Source organism: Xylocopa sonorina, chromosome 18 (assembly GCF_050948175.1).
Source record: "Xylocopa sonorina isolate GNS202 chromosome 18, iyXylSono1_principal, whole genome shotgun sequence".
Taxonomy (NCBI): domain Eukaryota; kingdom Metazoa; phylum Arthropoda; class Insecta; order Hymenoptera; family Apidae; genus Xylocopa; species Xylocopa sonorina.
The window spans coordinates 1188643-1204641 of record NC_135210.1 but is presented as its reverse complement, the minus strand read 5'-3'; the positions used below and the strand labels follow the sequence as shown (position 1 = coordinate 1204641).

Below are 15999 nucleotides of genomic sequence, written 5' to 3'. Positions count from 1 at the left end.
AAAAAAATCATTACATTTCCACTTCCAATATATATTTACCTCGAATCAACTTAAATCGATAATTAAATAAAATTCGATCAATGTTTTGACCAGCTTAAGCTGATCAACGCTTGTAGTCTTCAACAGCCACAAAGGTCCCCAATAAGAAACTTTGTCTGCAAAATCAACGACACAGCATGGAGATTGTAAATGACGGTCAGGACCCGGTGAAACGAGCATATTAATATAATCCTATAATTCCGCGCGAATGTTTTGCTTGTTCTTGCATCTCGGTCAGCCGTTCCGGCGTCAGTATCAATTACTTTACCCTTCTCAACCTGGTTAACCCTCCGCTGGGTCTGCCGAGCGGCCTTTCGACCGTTTCGTGTCAACATCTTCGCCCATACCCGTGCGTATCCCCACGAAATGCTTAAGGTCCGCCGGAGCTTCCTCCTCCCGGAAGGGAGAGTCGAGAAAGTTAAGGAATTGAATTTGAAACAAGCCGAAGTAAATTAAAGGTGCATATTATTCATGAACGGCTAGAGTTTGCCGGTAAGGAGTTTAGTTAAAGATTTTAGGTTTAATTCGAAGATTAGTTGCGTTTACAATGGGGACACTGCTCTGTTTAAACTTCGAGAGGAGAAGTAATTTTGAGAAGCTTAAAAGAGTAATTGTACGTTGCAAGCATTAAAAGATAAGCTAGAATTATCTACCTTAGATGTATCCTATGCATATTCTGAAAATTGTAAATGGAAGAATTGCGCTGAACTATAACCACAACTATCATCTCTTCCCTTAATTCATAACTATATCTTCACCCTATTTCGAAACCCCGTCCTTTACCCTTTTGTTACCTCCACGAAGGTAATCAATTGTCGCTCTCAAACTCAACAAAGGCCTACGAACGCAAAAAAGGAAACCCTCTTCGTAACCATTCGGATTTCACGGGGAAATAATCCGAGCCATTCAAGAACCTTTCATCCTAACGTTCATTCTTACTGCAAATAACAATAACACGCGTTATTACGTCTAGTCTTGGTGTCTTTTTCACCGTCAGCCATCAGCTGCCAGCAGATGAACGGCGCATAAAGGGACGCTCGAAAGTTAATCCGTAAGTTCGACTTGGACTGCGTTTTAACGACGCAACGGCAGCACAATCCTCCTCCTTCCCCTCTTGGTGTCTTAATTCGCGACGAATAGGTTAGGTGGCGCGCGCACGCCGGATTTCCTAAATCAGGATTAACGGAGAGACAGAGCGTGGCCGTAATCCTTCGCACGGCAAACTAATGCCTCGTTCACGCGCATTGGACGTGTTTTGGGCCCCTCCGGATGACGATATAATGCGTTTTAGTCGAGTCTTACGAGCGCGTTTAGTCATCCTCTCGCAGTTACGCTTAATATTAATTTCGTCTTGGGCTGACAGTTTACGGGCGGGCCAGTAAAAGCGAAGGGAATACGGAAACGAGGATCTCTCCCATTGTTGGACTGTATTCCGTGTCGTCTGATTCGATGGGAGTGTTACGTTGATCTGTTGCAATGGGTAGATTTAGGTTGGGTTGGATTTACGCATAAGTGGATTGATATCTAATGACGATCGGCCTCACTTTCTCGCGAAGGGAAATCAGATTTAATTTAGTGATTTGAGATTCGCTAAATGTTTCTGGGTCAACACACTATGGCAGGGATGGGTGTTAATACCTTTTATGCTGGACGATTCTTAATGTTAGCAACGCACTTGACAATCCGTGCTTTTTTTTCATTTAATGAATATTTTGTTTCGCATAACTTTTTGTAAGTAACAAAGAGGAAAGTTTGACTGTTTGGTTGTTTCAGCGTTTCGAAAAATATCATATCGTTAAAATAATGTTAGAGTAAATAAAATTGCAACATAAAAAACTGAATAATAGAATATTCCTAAACATTATTACTTGTATTTATTATTATTATTATTATTATTATTACAACGCTTTAATAAAATTAATAATTATCTTTTGCTACGTGTTAATTTAAAAATTTCATATTGTTTTAAATTTAATCCACACTTTTGAAATATTAAATACTACCTATTTGCCAAATTTTATTGAAATCCTATTATTAGTTATGAAGATATATTTCTCATTTTTTAAAGAGTTCACATTCTTCATATTCCACTCTCGCTATTACCCGTCCATAGTGTCCTAACACAAATTATGTCTATCATTGAAAATCCACTTGGATAAAGTATTTGTTCCAATTTAACAAACTAAATTTTAAAAATAATTACTCGAATTTTAAAAAACAAAAGAGGAAAGTTCCATTCTACACCGCCTAGGAGAAAAAAAAGACAGCTAAAGAGACGAGTACACAACGAAAGAATCGATTTTGTTCTCACCGCGCAATCCCATTCTTTTTCTCATCCTTTTCACTCGCTGTTACCATTCCACGTGCACAAAGAGAACTAAAAAGACGATGTCAAAGATGCTGCGTCCCGTATAAGACGAACAGTTTTCCTCGGTGGCGTGGAAGTTTCGCTCTTCAGACAACAGGCTGAATACCAAGTATCCCACCAATGAAACGAAGGGACGATCGTGAGCACTGCTTCCGCGGGGACGTCTGCTCGAGAAAAATGATCGGACCAGACGATTCTAGTCTGAGACACGCCGTGTTCCGGCAATAAAACGATCCTTCGGGGACGAGTTGGGTCTAGTTACTTTTCGGGGCCTGCGGCGGTATTCGATGTTTTTATGGCCGGACGATGGAATTTTGATGGGAAAGTTTCGATCGTTTAGGAGGAAATCATTTCAGGAAATCTGTATGGAATCCCACATTTTTATTCGTTTACTCACAAAACATAGTAGAGGCGATCGCTGCATAACACATTATTTCTATGACATGGTTACGGAATTAGCATCATTTCTCTGTATAATCCACGCAAAATGAATCGCTTATAACAGTGGTGGCGAACCTATGACCCACAGGTCAGACACTGACCCGCGAAGGCTTTTTAAATGACCCACGCGTTGATTTTATCGGAGAAAATGGACAATGAAAGATATGAAGAAATTAAAATATAAATATCTAATGTTGAATTTACAAAGAAAAATTTTTCCAAGTGGACAAGAAGTTGGTTAATATGGTGTCACCTGGTGCGATAATTAATACTGTTGTACCATTGATATCAATCTTATCATGTCGACTTTTATCCCTTGCTCTTTCATTTTTAGAAGTAAAAGTTGTAAAGTGAGAAGAGAATGTAAACCTTTTTAGGGGAATTTAAAAGTGAAAACCAAAGAAAAGCGTCAATTGTCAAATTTTTCTGTTAACAAATTTTCACTGTTTCTAAATTATTATTATACCCTTTTTACCCCCCTTCCAAGAATTGCCACTGACGTAATGACCCACGTGCTAGTATTAAAAAAAATAATGAACAAAATTTGACCCACTTTCTAAAAAAATTCGCCATCCCTGGCCTAGATTTAATATACTTCTTGGTATATTTTTGGTAATTGTGAAAGTAAAATAGTACAGTTTATTAGAGAGGTTTTTTCCTCAAAGAATTATTTGGTGGATTAATTAGTGATTATTAATTTTATAATTTAACCCTTCGTGTTTGGCGACTTTTTCAATCGGGCGAAGTAGCAAGTCGAGATAATTTTGCGCATATACGACAAGTATCATACAAGTAACATTAAATCATTTAATATTCAAATTAGTTTACAAATATTGATATGGATATTTTGTGTCATAGGCAAAAGAAGAGAAAACGTTCGTTTTGATCTTTTTTCTTTATGACTGTAAATGCTGTCAACGTCTAGCGACGTGCACCGATTGTTTTTCAACTAAACCAAAAATTTGAATTTAATACTGAAAATTTATTTAATTTATTATATTTCAACACTTGCTGTTATCTAAAAAATACGCATTTTTGAGCACCGTTAATTGCGAGTCGCCGGAGCGGCGGGGGGAGGGGGGGGGGCAACACCAAGTATTGAAATGTAATAAATTAAATATATTTTCAATGTTAAATTCAAATTTTTGCTTTTAATGTAATGAAAACATCGTTTCCAACAAGAAAAAAAGAATATTTTAGCATTTTCTGTTCATTGGAATTGAAGTCACATAATTTAAAAAGTAGTAGACCAATTTTTATGATATTGGTATCAATTTAAAGCTACATGTCTAATAATTAAAAACCAATATTTTTTGTCCATTGACTGCACCATTTATGAAAAAATTTACCTTATGTGCGTATTTGAAAGTTCAGTCGATTTACTTGCTCGTGAGTGTATAATAATCAATCGAATGTATGTTAAAGCGATAAATTTGTAAAATTAAGTTCAGTCTTTTAAGTAGACACTCATTTCGGAGGCTCCTGTATACGCTGCAACGTTGAATAGCGCCTCACGATATATCCTACGTCTCTACTCGGGGCTTAATACCGGCAACCCATTGTGCCAGCCGACAGTGATGCACATCGGGTTGCCGTGTTGTAGGCGCAGATTGCACCGCGGGTGGCTGGCTTTCGAAGCTTTCGAAAACAATGATCCGCTTTCTGCTTGTCCAATGTATTTGTCTACCGTGGAAGATACAGATTGCGATCAACGTTGGATACAGAAATTGAAGCTTGCCTCTAGGACGATAGTCGCGTCAAACGTCCGTTTCAAGACGAGAGAAAACTTGAGTTTTAACGAAGGGCAGGGGCAAGATCGGACGGAGTTTAATTACAAACGTGGCTTGATCGAAGATTCGAATTTCTAAACTCTTCATATTATCATAATCGAGGTAGTTCGTTAGAACTAATGAAACGGATTGTTTATTGTATATATTACTTTGCAAGTTTCTTAATTCTCGTAACATTAGAAAACTTTAAAAAGATTCCATCGTACGCTAAAGAAAAATAATGAATTAACAAATATGCGGACATAATTTACAACCCTTCATCAGTTTAACACTTTTTACTCTTTCCAATGTTCATGTTTCCCATTGGTCGAAACGCTGGGCAACTTTCTCTGTCGCCACGGTAGCAGATCAAACAACAACCTGAAACCGCTGGGATGAAGTTCCGGGTAAACAATCCTAAAATACAGTTGGATCGAGACCACGGTAAAATCGTTAATCCCGAAAGGTCGGTCGTAACTTAATTTTACGTCCTGAATAAGCTCTCTCTCTCTCTCTCTTTCTTCCACCTGCTCTTTACGACCATCCTGCTATCGTTCCTCGTAGCTTGTTGACGTCCAGGATGGCGTCTATTGTCGGGCCAGTGTCTCGTTCGCGTCGAAATTTTCCCTCAACAACATTTCCATCCTTACCTATCTCCAACATGTACTACTGTAAATAAAAATACCGTAGTAATTTACTTATTCATATTAACACATTCGCGACCAGCAGAAGTTAATTTTTTACATTTCTGATATTGAGTACTAACGAAAATAATGAAATTTTTAAGGTGATTACCATGAACTTATATAGTTAAGGCGAAGATAAGAATGATAAAATTTTGAATTCACGTCAGTGGTCGCAAATGTGTTAAGAATAACGACACTTACGAGCAATTAAATGGGCTCAACCATCTAGGTACGCACATAAATTGAATTTTTTCAGAAATGTTGCAGCCAATGGACATAAAAAACATATTAGCATTTAGCTTTAAAATGATACCAAAATCATAAAAATTCGTTCATTATTTTTTAAATTACGTGACTTAAATTCTAATGAACAAGAAAAAACTAAAATATCCTTTTTTTGGAATATAAAATATCTTTTTTTTGTTTTCATTGAATTTAACATTGAAAATTTATTTAATTTATTAAATTTAAATACTTGGCGTTGCCCCTCTAGCTTAAGCATATTTCACCTTTTTTTGTTCATTGGAATTCAAGTGACATAATTTAAAAAACAGCGGTCCAATTTTTACGATGTTGGTATCAATTTAAAGCTGAATACTTAATAATTAAAAACTAATATGTTCTTTGTCCATTGGCTGCGACAGTTTTTGAAAAAAATTTACTTCACGGGCGTACCTTGGAGGGTTAAGTTGATTTAGTTGCTCGTAAGTGTAGATGAAGTGGAATGTATAAAAAATTAGCAAATAACAATAACCTTTTAAGTAAGTAAACTTTAAAAAGTTAGTAAAACCTGCAAATACTTGGACGACAAATATTGTTGAAACTCGTAAGTTAAATAATTAATATTGTTAAACTGATTGTCAATGCCGTTTATAGCCCGCGAGTTAGAAGCAAACTTCTTGCGAGTACGTACCGGGTGTAGAACCGAGAAAAGGTGAATTCTGCCGCGGATTCACGTCACGATCAAAGACGGTGGGACGGTCTAATACCATGGACGGAAGGTCTGCTTGGTATGCGAGCCGCGAGGCCGTTCGGTATAGAAAGGGTCGTGATTGAATCTACGGGACCGGCCACGGTCCAAAGAAACACCCTGCCGGCATTTATATCCCGTGGGATACGCCCCCTTCCATCCCCTCTACCAGCTACGCTTCTACTCGTCCCGTGCGCCACGACAGGCATAGTTTTATTATACCAAGCGCGTTGACCATAACGCGAGAGAACTAACCCCTGGACGAACCCTCCTAGCATTTTCTCTCGTTTCTGACAGGGAGAGGACGTCTTTGCGGAAAGAACTTTTCGGGGTCTTTTCTATTTGGGTAATGATTGGACGCGAAGATGTGCCGCCCTTTTCTTGGTCGCTTCTTGGTGGGAGTTGACTGAAGAGGATATTGTTTGTTGTTTGATTTTGTGATTGGACTGTGGGATGTTAGGGTGGATAGATCATTCGTGTTAATGTCTATTAGAATCGTATGAATTCCTTTAGTTATTATTATTTTCAATTACTGTTTTTAACGAGAGTAAGTTCTATGGACATAATTCTCTAGAAAATCCTAAGCTCCTACTATACGAACTTGGATTATTCTTAACTTATATAGTCTCTAAGATTGTTCTTTCGACTATCGAATTTTACCCTCTGCACTCGAATGTACCCTCTAAAGGGACATCAGAATTGATTAGAGATTGCAGTGGTTAAATTTAAACCACCGTCACCTTTTTTCAGAAATACACGTTTCCCTGAACTTTTCTATTGAAATGAAAATTATCTATCGCTGGGAGACGTTGGCAGTAGCAATTATTGCTTCCAAAGTATTTTCAAGCAGTTCCAAACTAACATAACCAAAATTTCCATTTCACCAGAAATCTTCAGAGAAACTAAAAGAATAATAGAAACTATCAGCAACAGAAAATTTCCATTTCAACAGAAAACTTCAAAAATATAAAGAATATCGTATAACAGAGTGCATGAACCGATCAAATGTATCGTCCTTCTCTGAGACCTTACCTAAGCATTCGGCAATGCCAGAGATAGAGGGTATCCTGGAAGCTAATATGAACAACCTAAAAAGCCATTATTGTGTTAGATTTCGGGTTGTACAGCGTAGAAAGAATCAAATACAACACTTTATAATTCCAGAGAAATGTTTATTCGCAAGGTATGTGGTTTAGTTAGGTGAAGAAGTGATGAATCCGGAATCCTAAATTTGAAAAGTTTATTTTTGTTTTTCGAGTTTGATATTTAAGGAATTTGTAAGGAAGCTTGAAAAGGTATAGTTTCAAAGGTTGAAGGCGGTAGCCAAGAGTCAAGAAGGAGATATAGGTTAGAGGTGATGCAAGGATTGAGTAATATTTAGGGTACATCACTGTTTGAGATGAATCCATATTTACAAAAGACAGTAATTATGGCTATGAAATAATGTGTTGGCATTCAACAATTGTACTAATCTTTGGGTTGAATACAAGACAAATAAAGCACTTTATTTTTACCGATTTCTTACAAAAAACTACCAGAATAGTTTCTATTGCTAACGTCCGGGAAGGCATCAAGTGCAAAGGGTTAATTTTTTACTGTATTAATAAAATCCTTTCAAATATCGTTCATATCGCTTAGTTAAATGATTACTGGGATATTATTAATGAATACTGCTTTGTTCAGTGACGAAAGCGTTGGCGGTTGATACATATTCGAATAACAAAGAGCGATGAGAATGGTGATTTCGAAGGTGGTACCAATTCTATGGATCAGGGATTCGCGTTTTACCCGGAAAATTGTATAATTGCAGGGATTGGTGACCGAATTGTGCCTCTAACTTTCGACAAATAAATTTCAACGCTATTATTCGAAACTCAACAGTACCGCTTGTCCCTCTTTCTAAATCGTCTTTCATACGAGCCTAACCCCTTTCCATTCCTCGCGTTGCACGCCATCTTGCATGATACACGGCTCCGCAGCGTCACCCCGGTTGGACTATCTCCGCATTTTGAAATACGCTTCGCTCGCGATTCTTCTGGCCTCTTTCTCGGCCCGCGCCAGCATCGTATTCAATATGGGATCCCATAAGTCGAGCGATAATGCAATATGCCGACGTCAGGTCCCGGGGTTACCGGTCTGCGAACGATATGGAAGGAAGTTCACGCGAGGAACTCTCTATTAAATCCGGATTTACTGTCACCTCTACTCTGTTCTCCCCGTTTCCGTCTCACGGATCCCCTCTCCGTTCGTTTTCCATCGACGGATTTTGAATAACGACTGCGACCAAGAAATGATGGAAGGGATCCGGTGGATCAGTTGGGAGATCGCTGCTTTTCACGTGGAGAACGTACGATTGGTGTTTCGGGTTAAACGATGCAAAACTTAGATTCACTTCGAAAGCGATCAGAACGCTCGTTTCTCGCGACATTTTCTAAACGCATCCGAGTTGTCAATTTATGCAATGTTATTGGATATGGGTGATAGAAATAAATTTAAAGTCGGGTATTTTATTTAACCAAATACCTTTATTACTAGGCTTTAGAGACCGTCTTTACGCTTCGAGGGTTATACGAATTGTAAGAGCACTCCACGGAAAATCTGCGATCCTCCCGATTAAGAAAAAATGACGACGCAAAGTCTGTACGTGTTCTTCTTTCAGGTCCTTCAGTCTAAATTGCAAGTGTTTTTCTTTCAAGCCCTTCGGTTTAAACTGATTATGGACCTCTCGAACCGATAAATTTCTTCTCCTATTTATATACAGGTTTCTATTTCTTAACACAAGATTCATATTTGTTTCTACGTTGACATGTTGAAGTAATTCAACAAAATGGATTGCCATTGTTATATGTCTTAACATAAAATAACGGTGGATCGGAGAAAGTTTTCTCAAGTGCTACCACGTCGAAATATTTTTCCATTGTCCCAGATATACGCGTGCACTCTCATTTCGAATTCGTAGCATTAATCGAGGGAAGATCAGAGATCGGTAAACGGGCCGGCGGCATCGAGAGCAAGCATCATGGATGATTTACGATTCGCCTCGGTTGCGCCTCTTTTCTCATCGTAAATCGAACCTGACCGCCGTCTTTATGGGTTCACAGGTTCCATCTGCACGCCACGCTATAAAACTAGCTACGCCTTTTTCTTTCTCTCCCTCCCCTACTTCGCGATCGATCGAGTCGTCGAACCGCTCGCGTTCTACACGTATATATAGCGTACGCAGGCTCGTATTTTAGGCATCCACTCGTAAGCAGCTGTTTTTCGATGACCGAAAAAAGGGGCCTGCAATGAGAAGGATACAAGGCTGGTATTTTCGTGCGACATGGGTGAATTTTACGCGTCACGAGAACGTTCTACCAGAAAAGGTTACTTAATCGCGAGTAGACTCGACGACAGACCATAAACCCTGGGTATCCATTGATTACGATGCGGTTTGTTTCCTGGGATACTCTAATGAATGCGACATACATTTTCTTATATCCGTTTCATTAAAATTGCGTCTAGAACGATGAAATATTAAAACTGTTTAAATCTCCATTTATATTTAAATCTCTAATGTCGCGCTATCGAAACGCGATGCACACTCTTCAATGCATAATTTATACGAACCGTTAATTCTTGTAGAGCATAATACCCCACTCATCATCACGCTGCTTAAAGTGTATAACGTTTCGACCCTTCCCTTCTTAACTACAGGTGCTAACTGTTTTATTACGAGCGCCTTCCCAGAGCACGCTGAACATTAACTTAGACATAATTGAAGAGCTCGTTCCTCTTTTCCTTGAGAATTTCGTTACGTAGCCCCTCTTATCAAAGGTATCTCTCTCGTTCCTCGGTATTTCAACCCAGCCCATAGACTCTTGAAGCAATTTCATACAGTTCCCCGTTCGTAAGGCTCCTGTAAAAAGATTCTTTTAAAAATCATCTTCGTTATTCCGTTCCCGTCTCCCTAAACATTTCAAAGTCCCTTAGCCGCATAAAACGGCCAATAGACCGTAGATTATATCCTCCCACGTTCTCCTAAAACCATGAAATCACCCCCGCAATTGGTCGCAACCTCTAATTTTGCCGCAGGTTTTTCGAAATATCCCTTCCACGTAAAACTTCCCTCCTTCCATCTTGTTTCCCGTCCCCCACTTCCCCATTTCGACGATGATCCACGCGTCGCACGACGCGTTTCCCCCACTCAGACGCGCTGCTAATTCGTCGTGTACGAGGCTTATCTACGGTCCAGTCTCACCTTCGGGTCCGCGATAACGCTTCAGCTTAAATTCAGTCGCCGGAGGCAGGCCACCGGCTGATTTAAGGGCCCAGACATCTCCGCGCGTCCCATCCGTGTGCACGCTTGTACGGACTCGCTGCTGGAGGGGGTGAGGAGCCCTAACCGAGGCGTATGCCAACGGTAGATAGTCGACCGTGATAAGCTAAATGCTCGACGTCCCCCCCTATTATAGCTTAGGTAGGCCCTAGAGCCGCCCGGAGCGTAAATCGAACTGTAACGCCACCGGTGAAACGGGTCGTGGCGAACAACGGGGTTTTAGGTAGCTTTAGCCTTCACGTTCGCGGAATTCTACTCGGATAAACGACCAGTACCGACTGTGGCGATCCTTCTTTAACCGTGCCTTCCGTCGCCGTGGGACAGCGGACTGACTGACCACGCGACGACGCGGGTTGCCATCATACAGGCGCTTCTGCTGAGATTATTTGTAAGAAGGATAGATCATTTCACTTTCGGACGTTAGGATTTCGGAATACACTTTTTAGATTAGATAGACTTATTTTTCTGATGATATTATGCATTCTTTTCTTTATGTGTTTCTTCTATCGTTTAAATTCTCACGTTTACTTTGAAACAAGAATTCGTTTTGCTCGTTAATAATTAATGAATGGTTTATTAATGTACGTAAAGTATGTGAATATAGTTAAAGGTAGATTGAAATAGAATCCTAAACTGTTGTATATCTATAAGGAATAGAATATTTTAGGAAAACTCGTTTTGTTAGTAATTAATGAGTGGTTTACTAAAATGTATAGAGTACGAAAATATATTTAAAGGTACATTGAAGTAAAATTCTAAACTGCTGTATATCTATAAAGAAAAGAAGGAAAATTCATTTTGTTAATAAATAATGAGTGGTTTATTAAAATACACAAAGTACGAAAATATATTTAAAGGTAGATTAATGTAGATTGCTAAACCGCGTATATCTATTCTGGTATCTATTGTTGTTCTGTTCCGCGGTGGTGTTGGAGAAAAAAAAATTTCACAGAGTGTAGAGCCTCCCACAGGCAGGATACGCGGGGGACAAGTTGTGGCGTTATCTGAAATTTAGGGTGCAGCTTCTGCGGAAATTGAGCCAAGGCCGTGCCGGAAATTCCCTGCGCCCCCGTGGGAAAGGACAACGCGCCATAAATTGAAGAGGTTGCGTTTGAATCGAACCGTGCCCTTTCGACGCGAGAATTGAGTTAAGCACACCCCTTCGCGTGGAAATTCGGTGCGTGTGTACGCGTGCCTCTATAGGAAGCTGTAAATTTATGCACTTATGCCTACGCCACGTTCTAACGCGCGCCAACATTTCGCTTGAATTTAGTATCTAAAGAAGTAATTTAACAATACTTTATTTAACTTTCTTGTTATTTATTATTCAAAGCTATTAACATCAACTAAAATTGAATGTGACAAAAGTCTTGCATATTAACCCATTTGCATCATAAGCGCATATATGTGCGCATTTTGCCAGACAACTATCACCAGAGCGCATTTTACTTAGGCACTTATCACTAAACCGTTCATTATTACTATGAAGATTTATCGATGAACATTTTCCAACCCTTATAGAAACGATTTTATTCGAAGAAAGCTGGCGAACATTGTGTAGTTTGTTTATCAGAAAAAAAAGAAAAGATACATTTTATCAATGTGATAAGTGCCATGTGACACTATGCATTGACCATCTCAAGTTTTATCATGTTGTGCAAAATAATTAGATTCCATTTCTTTTATTATTATTAATCTACAATGACATAAAAATTCTTTAAAATTCTTTACTTGTGCAATATTACTTTTATTTTTCATGTTTTGAACCATTCCCATTTAAATATAATGAAAAAAAATTTTTCTGATAAAAACGAATTTTCCACCTTTCCGTGTGATGCAAATGAGTTAAAGTGGAATTAAAATCATATGGGTAGAACGAAAGAGTCGCTGGGGTACCCGAAAAGTATACCCCTTTGAGAATGCAACCCACTTGGCTGCCGGACTTGATGCGTAGTATTATTCGCAGGAGATCGAGAAGAGTGTATTATCCACGTATTGTGGTATTTAGATGTGTAATAGAATTATACTCTTTATTTGATGAATACGAGTTCCAAATAAATTCAATATTCTTATAATTACGCAATAACTACCAACAAAGTTTTTAATTATAAAATACACGTTAATAATCCTGTATATAAGTATTTCATTATAACACCACGGGAAAGTCGACTTTTAAATTGGAGTGTGCGACTTCGAGAAGCTTTACTTTCATCTTATTCAGCAAAGTTCTCTTCATCGTCTACTCATACCGTATGCATAAGTAACGGCGTGGCTAAAGCTGGTCTTCGCTTTTATGAATAAAGTTACGCCAGTTATGCATAACTTTTCGTGGTAGCTTTCCACAAAGTCTTCTCGATTTAGTCGTATACATTCCACCTCGCGTTTCAGAATAAAACGCTTCATAAGTTATTGAAATGAAGTTATCATCGGATTTCTGAGATCCAAGCGAACAATGTTATCGATCGATTCACGGCTCGCACTTGCGCGTGTTTATCGATCGAAATATCGAGTTCTCTCGTTCAAGCTTCCCCAATCTCACCGCTGTATGTCGTAAACCGCGTAACAAAATCTAATTCTCTTATGGAATCGATTATTCTATTCGCGTGATACCAAATTCTACAATATCTCGTTTACGACTTGGTTATTTTTGCGTCGAATAATGTAACGGACAAACAGTTTAATTTTTAAGCTTTCCGCGTTTCGAACTGCTTCGATAAAAAGTAAAAAAGCCTCTGTAATGCTCAGAACCCTTCAAGGTGAAACAGAGGAGAGACGAGAAAGCGTTAACGCGGCGTGACTTGTCCAAACTCTTAATTAATTTCAGGAAGTGTACTACACCAAGAACTCGACAATATTTGCGAGCACGAAAGCGCGGACTCAGCGGGAAAGAAGCGCATTCTGCTCGCACATGCACTCTCTTGAGGGTTGTACACAAGTGCATCTCAAGTATCCAGTCAACAGTCAACAGCCGAGAGTCTTCCTTAAACACTCTGTTCACGTTTCGACGAGTCTCATTCAGTCTCATCCCTTCCGTTTCACAGCCCTTTTATTCCTCTCTCTTCTAACTTCTTATCTTCATCTCTCTCCTTAGTACAGTTTCAGTTTATCCTTTCGTCCATTTCCTTAAATTTTCTCATCTTACCTTTCACAACCATCCACTCTCCTTTCTTTATTTTACTTGATATATATTTCTGTTCATTTTTTACAATTTCTCTTTCTTTTAATTTTTGTTGCTTTTGAGTCCTTCGTTTCTTTCACTTCTCTCATCTTTATTTCCACAACCATCCACTCTCCTTCCTTTATTTTACTCGACACATATTTCTGTTCATTTTTCACAGTTTCTCTCTATCTTTTAATTTTCGTGGTTTTTAAGTTCTTACATTTCCCACGATTTCGCGCATAGCATCCACCACCATTCTGCTCGTTTCTCTCAACCACCATCGGAGTGGTCCTGCCCAACGAACACCATTTATATCGACACGGAATCGAGGGTGCGAACTCGCTCTATGACACTCCTTTGTATGCAAACAAGGTGCTTGTTTCTAAATTGGGTTGCAAGTCGAGCCATCGTTAATTAATATATCTGGTGGTACGAGCGAATTAAGCCCGCTAAGCGAGACGGCCTCCCGCCCTGACTTCCGTACACCGGCAGAACCTGTACACGCACCGCTCGAGGGAATTCCCCCATTGGTGCGTTCGTTAAACGACCACCCTGGGAGCCGTACCAATCGTAAACGGACGGACCTACGCTTCAACGCCGCGTTTTGGAATACCAGCTTTTCATGATCCGCGCGTGACCGGCTTACGAAGCCTTCGTTCTAACTGTTAGTAATGAATTTTTATTATAGCTTATCGTCGTTTCGACCGTTGCTTGCAGCCCACCAGAACGATACGATTTCCATAGGTGTTGATCGAGACAGGGACATTCCGTTCAAACACGGAACCTCGAGTCGAGCGTCGTTTTGATTGGCAATTCAATTAAACAGATTATAAACAGGATTCGTGCGTGGAACGCGATACCTAGACTAAACGATATTTATAGCTTTCAGTGAGCGTAATGTATGGCCACTGAAAGCGTGGCTTCTCTCGCTAACTTGATAAATCTTCCGCGTGCCTTTATAGAACAGCTGTAATTACACCTGTTTAGAGCGAATGAGAATTAAACACCGCTGCACGTGCACGCTCCTCCGACGCGTCTGAAATTGATACACGTGCTTGAACCCCGTCTAACCTTCCTGTTTCGCCGCTTCTCTGATCAACGTACCCGGCGTATTTTCACGTTCGATTCCAGTCAGAGGTTTAGACGAGGGAACGGCGCCACGTTCAATTACTTGGCCGAAAAATGTCACGCGTCGCGTACGCGTAAATTTGTGACGCGCGCTACCGTCGAGGGGGGAGAGGTTGAAAAATGTAATTTCTGCGTAACGAAAAATACACGTGTGGTCTCGTAAAGGCGCCCAGTCCGGTCGGTTGAGGAATCTCGTTGAGCGGAGAGATGGACGACGGGAGAGGACGGGTAGCAGAGCGTGGCCGTGTTTTGAAATTCCATTACCGAACGAGATGAGGTCAGTGCACGAGGCGATTCATTAAGAGCTGTATTCTCTCCGTGCGGCGCTACCCACGTCCACATCCGAATGGGTAACGTTCACCGCAGGGCTGTATTTTTTCCTTGAACGGGAAAAGAATTTGAATTTTTCAAACGAATCTCACGCGGTGTCCCCCGCCGCTGGATATCGTGGATGAATAGAAAAGGGGAACGGACCGATTAAAAGGGGACGCGATGACTACGAAACGGACGGGAAGAGAATGAGATATGCCCGCTCGACTGTTCTTATCTAGCCCCGATGTATAATAACGACGACGGTATTCAAGATTCTACGCCCCGAGCACTGGTGGGCGTAACTATAAGAGTGGATTTGATTTTTAATCGAGCCAGATTGTGAAATATGTAATTTTCGTTTCGTTTCGATGCAAAGTGGCCGATTCATGCGAGTAGGTAGATTAAATCGGTTCCACCGATGCAACCGGTAGCCGTATTGGTTTTTGTGGTGGATCATTCCGTTTAATTTTATAACGCTGGATTCTGTGCTTTATTACGTGAGACGTACATCTCTTATTTTCTTTTTTTTTTTTTTTTTTAGTATTTTATTACTGCCTATATATATATATTTTTTTTTCTTTACATTTCATTTATTAATCTCAATTTAAATAACTTCAAAGTCATTAAAAAGTATCAGCCTGCCCAGTGAAATGCGAGGACATTCATTTTCTCCCGGACAGACCCATTTCCAAGAGAATCGTTCATTAATTAATACCAGCGATTATTTAAAGTGGCGATTTATTAAGCCCAGCTTGAAACCGTTGGTTGACTTCCATTACCTGAAACGAAATACAAAGTCGCTGCGAGA

At 39.7% G+C, this 15999-nt stretch overlaps 1 protein-coding gene across 3 annotated transcripts in view; it reads left to right on the top strand.

Moving 5' to 3' along the window:
* LOC143431424 (uncharacterized) overlaps positions 1-15999 on the top strand; it is a 105438-nt gene that overhangs the window by 61542 nt on the left and 27897 nt on the right. The gene's annotated exons all lie outside the window — the stretch shown is intronic.